Consider the following 9,278-nt stretch of genomic DNA (forward strand, 5'->3'; position numbering starts at 1 on the left):
TATTAATTTTGCTAAGAGCCATAAGCCCACCACTGAACTGACCTTTTACAGATAATATTTGATAATAAAGTTTTATAAAATCCTAGTCATCCTGAACAGCAAATGTCTCTAGTTGCACCTGAGTTGCACAGTCGGAATAGTCACCTACAAAGTTAACTGTGATAGGAAAAAGAGGGAAATGTACACTTCTCTTGCACTTAATTCCAAATTGATGTAGTTTCCATTTAAGCAAAGTATCCTACCTACGGCTTCATTTTTCTTCGAATCCTAGAGAGAAGGAAAAGTCAAACATTCTTTGTAAAAATTTAACATTGATGAAAGCACGTTTGGTGATCCTGGGTTAAGGCAAGCCGGAGGCCAGCTGTGAGTTGTGAGTTTAACCAAATTGTCAGTAGGCACCTTCCTGGGGAGGGTTTCTGTGTGTTCTGAGGGTGGGAGCGTTTTCCAGGCCTGCTCTGACCATCACACTTCCTGGAGAACTTCCTCAGCCTGGAGATCTGCGTGCTAAGGTCTCCATCTCCATTATCTCAGCGTAATCCTTCCCATGAGGAGTGTGATATGATCCCTTAGGTAGGAAAGATAAGAAAGGCCCCTGAAGTCAGGCAGCAAGCCAGGTTTTCCAGGCCTGATTGACCTACCCAAGATCATACCCCCAGTAAGCTTGGAAACCAGGGATCGCTGCAGCTTAGCACCATACTTGCACTGAAGGAATGTTTGTTAAGTAAATGCTTTCCTTCATTAACAACAACAACAAAAATCCCCAGAGGCCCACAGTTTTAGTTGACATTAGAAATTTACTCCCCCCAAGTTTATCTTGCTGCCCCTAACTGCCCTGGGAATCCAAGCTTAGGGGCACAATTTACAGCCAAGTAACTAAGTTGAACACTCGACTCTCCCTACCAAGATCACTTCTGATTAGTCTGGGTGATAAAAAGAACAACAGTCAAGTATTGTGTTTTCAGCTGTTAACTTTGTGGCTTCTATTACCATATGAATTACCAAATAACACAATGTCATAGTTTCTACCTTGTTTCTGAGACCACATTTTCCAAAGTGAGCAAGCCAAGCTCAGCTAAGAGAAATAAGTTGTGTCCAGTTGTTATTCTGTTCAATGGAGAAGAAGGAATCTCACATACAGAAGCTTCTCGCAGAAGTTGTATAAACCAGATGCTCTTTGTTCTGTCTGAAAGGTAAGCCCAGCCCACTGTTGAGACATCACCACATTGCATTGGCAAGCTTTCTTAGCTGGCTGACTGGCCTCTTCAGAACAGCCCTCAGTATTATCAGTTCCCTTTTTGGCAAAACAGTTGCCCATTCAAACCCTGTGATAAAAGGTTTGCAATGGAAATGAGAAAAAAAAAATCAATAAAATATCTCTCACTGGGGTAACTGCTGTCCAGTTTACTGTCAGTCTCTGGAACCAACCCAGAGAAGAATCAGCAAAATAAATAAGTAAAAAATCCATAGTAGTAAAAAATCCATAGTAGTAAAAATCACTTTCCTTGTGTATATGAAAAAGGACAATTACCCTACTTTTTTGTTTGGGTAGCAAATAGGTCTTCAGGTGGCTCAGAAAGTGACATAATTGCCACTGTAGCACTAAAGACACTGATGTGACTGTTCTGCTTTTGATCTTTTTATTTTCTATGGATTTAGGATTATGTGTATAATATTTACAACCTCAACTTTCTTGAAGGCAAATTTTCAGTGTTGTAATGGAAGTGAGTATTTCCTACTCCTACTCATTCTGCTAGGTAGAGAATCATTTATCAGTGATCTGAGGGGGCTATTAAAATACTACATCTATTTGTAATATAGTAAACCAAGTAGGTGAGTTAATTTTTTATTGATTAAACTGTGCCCCATAAGCTAAAGATACATTCAGCACAAGAATTTTATACTTGGATAAATTGATTGATGGAATCTCTTGAAAACAATTCTTCATATGAAGTCAATTATATTTTAAAAAATATCAACCCCCTCAAAAAATCTCCAGGTATATAAATGCCTCCAGGCACAAGGGAAGTAATACTAATTATGCCAACACAGCTTGTAGCCAGTGGTAGATAGTTAATAAACGTGTTAAATGAATGAAAGGAGAGACCTGGCTTCCAGCTCTATTCCTGCTACTGACTCACGCTGTGACCTTTCAGCAAATCCTTTTACGTTCTATGCCTCAGCAGTCTCACCTGTAAAGTGAGAGGGATGGACTGTAAGAGATTGAAGGTCGACTTTGGCTTTTCACGGGATCTGAAGCACAGCCATCACCATTTGCAGCTGCACAAAAATATCTCGATGCAAGCTTGTGTGTGTCCCGGTGTACCACAGACAAAGCCCTGAGGACCACTGAGGTGGTTCCCAGTCAACCCCCGAACCCCTCTTTTTGCTTTACCCCGCCGTCCACACACTGCTGCCACCAAGTCCCCACTGCCGGGACTCAGCTCTCCGGCCCTCCACCCTTCCCTAAAATCAAAATCCCAAAGGCTCTCTAATTGTTAACATTTTATACACACTGGGAACAGAACTCTTGTGTTGTCAGGCCCCTATCTACAATCATTAAGTAGAATCTTTTATCTTTATGTAAAAACATGTTCAGGTCACTACACGCAGGGTCCCCACGCAGCCCACATTCTTCCACCTGGATTTTTTTTTTTAAGGGCCGCTATGAGCGGGCCACGTGGCAGGTGGTGAGGGTGTTGTCTTCCAGCAGCTAACGTAGCCCAGCTCCCCTTCGTCTTCTTTGCAGACTTGAGATTAATTTACTTAGTGTTTAATTTTTTTCACGCTGGTATCTGGAACACATCCTTATCCCTCCTTTATTATTTATACCTCTGATCTTGTAGTCTGCGGCACAGAACTGTATAATTGAAAAACATCTTTTAGTTCATAATGGAGTTATTATTTCTTAACTAAGTGCCATTCGTGCTTAATAAAGAAATTAGAGGGTTTCAAGTGTGTATATGTGTGTGTGTGCTGTTTTTAGATTCATGAGGACTCTTTATCTTAAAAAGTCCAAGAACAGGAGGGGAGATAAATGTCATCAAAGAAAATTGCTTAAAATCAACTGGAATCTTAAACTGAACACCACAAGATTCCTCTTTAGGTACATCATTTTGAAGGAGTGGCTTCACTAATGCAACATTAAAGGAAGAGAAAAAGTAGCGGAATTTAATGTTTAACTGTAGGATCCAAGTGGGATAAGAAAAAAATGCTGCAGGAGGAGCTCCCAGCTTGCTGTAGCTCCCACCCAGCCTCTAAGTATTTGGTCTCTTAGTTCTTCTTCAACTGAATTATCTGCAAGTTATTCAAGATGCCAACAAAGACGTGAGAGCCGTTTCTATAAACATAACTCCAATTTTGCTGTTTTACATGAGTAATTCAGTATAGCTTAATTCCCTTTACATACTGAGAAAGCTTACAACTTATGGAATCTGGGACACCTCTGTCTGGAACTGCTGGCTCTTCGTGTGGCCCCAGGCAAATCACATAGCTGCTTTCCAACTTGGGCCAACCATCTGCGATGTGGATTCTTTTGGATACTCATCGAGACTTCCTAAGGTTTAATTCAATTACATGCTTCTAATTCTGAAGTGTAGCATTATAAAACAACAAATCCAAAAATATCATCTCTTTAGCTTACCAGCAGAGTATGCTTACAGGTTAGTAGAGAGTCATCATATACAGGCAGAAACAACACCGAGTTCAGCCACTCTCATCTAGAGCCTCTTTATTAGACTGGTCCAAAACACTAAGAATGAGTCCACGCAAGTAGACTCTTGCTTATCTACAAGTCTAGAAGCTTCTATATAGTGAACACACATGGGCATGCACACACATACACATTACTTTGTTCACTTATACAGCATGCATCTATTTAACACTTATTATATGCCAAGCAGTGTGCTAAATATTGGAGACTACCACATAAAAGACAGGATTCCTCCTATTAGAGAATTCAGAGTCCAGACAGCAATTTAAAAACTTTTGTGCATAGCAATTAGGCATCTCTATGCATGTATGAAAGGAAGTAATAGGCTTATAACCACTCTATGTTTGTATTCCGTGAGCATCTTTTTAGAAAGGTGTTTGGCTATTAGTAGCCTTCTTTTCATCCACCTATGTCTTCTGTTGTGGTGGGTTGAATTTCATTCCTTTTAAATTTTTCATTACTTATATGCCAACTGGCTGGTTAGAATGCTAAATTTAGAATAACTGTTCTGTTCTTCAAAATGTTTTAGGAGTTTGTCTTAAGTGCCTGCCTCTGGCCTTAAAGGGCAAATCAGAAAGTTTCCAATTGGTTTCCAGCCCACATTACAATGTGTATGTGTATTTGAAAGACTGTTTCTTGGCTATAATTGGTAGTTTTCCTGTAGCTAGTTCTGAGGAAAGAATTGCAGAGAGCTTTATGTCTGCTAACAGTAGTTAGTGCTGAGCTAAAAAACAGTAGGAAAAAAGTGAAGTCTGAGCATCTGGGATGTTTGCCAAAGTGACCTACAGGCTACGTGCAGCATAAGCATTTCAGACTAGCGGGCACAGGCTTGTCCTGCAGAAACCCAGGTCCCTGCCTTTTAATTTCCCTCCTTGCAAAAGGGGAGGAAGAAGATAAGGGTCTCCTACCAACTCCCTTAAATATTTCAGATAAAAATAATGACTGTGTTAATCACACTTTAACTTACACAAGTTTATTCCTCCACACAGTTGGCCGAGTGTCAGGAAAAGACGAGAAACACACCATTTTCCAGGAGCGCATGTGTCAGAAGTTCGTATTGTCTGTAACAGTCACATGCAGGTTTTAAAAAATGTCTCCTAAACATGGTAGAAGCACTGTTCACCATTTCCAACGCTATGAGCTTCCTAGTTAAACAATGGAAAAGATACCTTGACGGTTTATTCTCTGAAGCTCGCACACCACACTGCGGGGACAGGGGTTTTTGCTGCAGAGAATTACTGAAAAAGTGGGAAAATTTTCCCACTTTGGAGTTTGTGTGTAACACAACGAGGAGGACTCATAAACCTTGTGTGCTGTGATCATTATACACAGGGAGGGGCAGCTGTCAACTGGAAAGGCTGCCTGCCTACCTCACCCCCTAAACAATGACCTGGAGGGACATACTTTCTCCTTGAGTCACCGCTAGCCCAAGGACTCTCGAGGGAATGGATGAAAGTCATGTGGCTTTTCATCCCCTGTGCGTTGTTTTTAAGAGTCTCATTTATGCTAACTTTAAGAACAGATTCCAGAAAAGTGTTTGAAATATGGCAATAGAATTTTCTAACCGGCATTACCAGCCAAGCAGGTACCGTGATTACGACAGTGATTAAGCAATTTAAAGAGTCTGGCAATGTTTTATAAGGTTGCCCCAGCTTTTTATAAGACTGAGCAGAAATCCTTTTAGAGAATGTTTCTACTGCAGACTATAGTCACCAGTGCATTCTGTGATGTTTCTTGATTTCACATGTGGATGTCTGATTGCCAACATTTGCACATGGCTACCTCTAAACTCAACATCAACCCTAAGGTAGAGAGAACGGAGATACGTGAGACTCTCTGTTCTTGGGTTGTGCGGTTTTGCTCTTTCTGTTCCTTTTTATTTTTTCTAGCATTTTACTTTGAAAATGTTCAGATATACAGAAAAGATGAAAGAACAACGAACCCCCATAATATCATGTAGATTCAATAATTAGTATTGTGCACATATGTGCATGCTTGGTGTGTGTTTCTATATACGTCAGCACATGTGTGTATATATGTACATGGATGTACATGTTATACACACACAGTTCTTTGGCTGAAGCATTTGTAGACCTCATGATGCTTCCTTCCCACATCTCAGCATTTCAGAAGACAGAATCCTCCCCTGTAACTGCAATGCCATTATCAATCGTGAGAACATTAACTAGTATTTTATAATATAATCTATCTAGTCTACTAAATTTAACTTTTTAGTTTTTTTAAAATTTTGGATTAAAAATAGTACTGTACTTGTATCTGGTTAAAAATCTTTTTTTTCCCATCCCTTCTTCCATCCCTTAAAAAAACCATCATAAACAGTCTCGTCTATTTGTTCAGAAAAATATTATATGCACACACTTGCATATAAATGCATTTTTAGAAAGTGATCACTGTAGAGATCACATGATACACACTGCTTTATTCCATGCATTTTTGGTAAATAATACATCTTAGACATCTTTCCTCATCATTACATTCAGATATAACTTTTTTTTTTTTAAACAACCACATAATACGTCCTTTTATTGAAATCATCAGCTACTGGCAAAATTTGGTTTTTAGACACCTACACATAATACCTCATGAACATCTTTTGGTTTTTGGCAGAGACAGTAGAGTTCATCAGATAATCGAGGGACTCCCCCATTTTTCCAACTTCGTTTGCACCTAGTTTAAGGGCAATGGGCCATAACTGGAATGATTCGGGGAAGCATGAAAGAGCAGGTATGGATTCTTGTTTATTTATTTATTTATTTTTAGGGACAGGGTCTCACTCTGTCACCCAGGCTGGAGTGCAGTGGCACAATCCCAGCTCACTGCAATCTCAAACTCCTAGGTTCAAATAATCCTCCAGCTTCAGCTTCCCGACCAGCAGGGACTACATGTGCATGCCACCACACCTGGCTAATTTTGTCTTGCTATGTTACCCAGGCTGGTCTCGAACCCCTGACCTCAAGAGAGGTCCCACATTGGCCTCTCAAAGTGCTGGGATTACAGCTGTGAGCCACTGTATCCAGCCAGCTATGGGTGCTTCATGTTCTCCTGTCTTGCTGCAGTGACTGATGACATCACAAGTTGTACACTGCACAGCTCAGAGGTGCAGAAGCTTGGCCAGCCTGGGTTCCCAAGTGACCATGTGGAGCAGAGCCTCCTGCCGATCCGGGGTGCTACGTCCTGTGTGTGAGAAATAAAATGTACGTGCTAAGCCAGAAGATTTGAGGGACTGCTTGTTATCACAGCATAAGCCTACCTATCCTTACACACACTAAACATCTCAAAGTATTGATACTTTCCCAAATATATCCTTCACCTAAATTCCTAGTGGTGGGATTGCTGGATGAATGGAAATGCCCTTTTTAAATTTTGATAGATACTGCCAGATTGCCTTCCAGTTCTCTTCCTCTTTCTTTACTGGTTTAAACATATAACTTGTGTCCCACTCCAGATTGCTTCCCTTCTCTGGTTTGTTTGCATTTTTACTCTATGTTGTGCTTTATAAGCTACAAGAGGCAAATAGGATGAAAAAGATTAATACTAAAAGAAGCCTTTTGTTTGTGTGTGTGTGTTACTGTGTTTAAAGTACTATCTCTGTTTAAGTAACAACTTTGAGACAGTATGTACAACTTTGGTGCCAGCTCTGAAACTAGAAATAAGTCAAATACATAAATACATATCAAATATTCTGAAACTGCCACCTGTTGCAATTTTGTTCTCTTTGCTTCATAACTCTGGATACTTGGAGCTCATTCATTAGTGTATTGGCTACTAATGCAGGACTTAATATCTGCTAGCGTGTCCAGAGACTGTGAGCTTGAGAACATGATGCACAGAGAGTTGTATTTTTGCTTCTAAGAGAGAAGAGGCCGAAGTATAAGCCACTTAATCACAGTCAGTTGTCTTGCTAGTGCAAATAAAACTGAGTATTCAAGATCTAATACAATTTCATCTAATGAGATTTAGGCAGTAATTCTCTCACGAATTTGATATACTTTGTTACTTCTTTCTTTCTTTTTAACCGGTAAGAAGATGTGTTAGCAGCCATACAGAAAGATCGAGAGACATGTGCTTTATTTATTTCACTATATACCCACTGGGTATCACCCCAAGTGTCTCCTCATTTGCCTAAAGTTGTGCTAGAAGCTTTGAAGGAGACATCAAAAGCACATGAGATACAGCTACTATCAAAGTAGCAATCATAGCCCACTACGGGTAATCTTAGTTTTCTAAGAGGAGCATAATCTTCTTACAAAAATAAATTTTGCTTATTAAAACAATAAAACTTTAGAAAAATAAGTCATTGTTTAGAGAATTATGACGGTCTACTAAAGGAGTTCTGTAAACTTTGATGCCCTATTTTCAAACAGAGCTTCCTGTACCCGAAGCCAGAGGTTCAGGTTCAACAGGACTGGTGTGATCCAAGAATCTTTTTTTCCCTGTAAGCATAAAAGATTGCTGGCATGTACATGGCTGATAACAGCTTTAAGTTTTCTCTCTCATGGACCCAATCTCTTCAATTAAGGGTTGAAAACTCTCTAACATAATTTCAGTTACCAGCTATGAAAGAAGAATGAGGATAAGGAGTTACATGTGTTTCTGTGTGTGTGTGTGTGTGTGTGTGTGTGTGTGTGTGTGTGGGTGGGTGTGTATACACTTTTTTTTTCTTGGACAGTAATTCAGATCTAGAACTGGAACTTAGATCTCAAACTCCTTAGATCACACCACGCATGTGGTGGCCAACTGCGTCTAGGGGAAGCCTTGACTAATCCTCAACTAGCTCCTTTTATGGACAAACACCTACTCTCTCTCTGTCTCTTCAATGCGTCTGGGTCTTGCTTGTCTGCACAAAATACAGATGGTTTGAAAATAGATCAGAGACTTTAAACAGCGAGATTCCCAAAAGGATCAGCCCTTAGCAAAGTGGTGAAGCTGATTTTGAATGAGTTGAAATCTGCCTGAGTTCTTCCTCCCAAACCACCCAGGCTGCACGGGTGTCCTGGGCCTTCTGAGTTCCTCAGGCTCCTCCTGGCTGGCCTCCCTTCAGAGTTGGCTTTGGCATGAACCACGCCCACTGAAGTCTCCCTGTTTAGTATCTCAGTTCCTCCACCCCAAATTTCAACTGTCTAATCTGATGAAGAGTTTCTAAAGGTTAGAAGGCCTTGCTCAGGAAACATATGGTTTGTTTAACTCGGGCCTTCTGAAGACAATGCCCCTGTTTTTCTTGTTTTTCCCAATAAAATGTCAGCTCCTAGCAAGTCAATACAGAAATATTTTTCTGGCAATGAACACTTCTCTGCAACAATCAAACTATGCCTTCACTGTCCAGATGTAGGACTGGCGTTGGCTGTAGTTCCCTAGAACAGCAAGGATAAGCATAATTTGTTTTTCTTTTCTTCCTCCCTCTTTTTTCACACTATGAACATTCTGAATTTTTTTTTATAGGAACTGAGACACTGGGTGAGGCTTTTAATTATTTCAGCAAACACACACAATCAATAGCTAATGGGGATAACCAAGAAGAGAGAAAATGGAGTTTGTTTGTTTTCTTTTA

The sequence above is a fragment of the Lemur catta genome, chromosome 13, assembly GCF_020740605.2.
Source record: "Lemur catta isolate mLemCat1 chromosome 13, mLemCat1.pri, whole genome shotgun sequence".
Lineage (NCBI taxonomy): Eukaryota > Metazoa > Chordata > Mammalia > Primates > Lemuridae > Lemur > Lemur catta.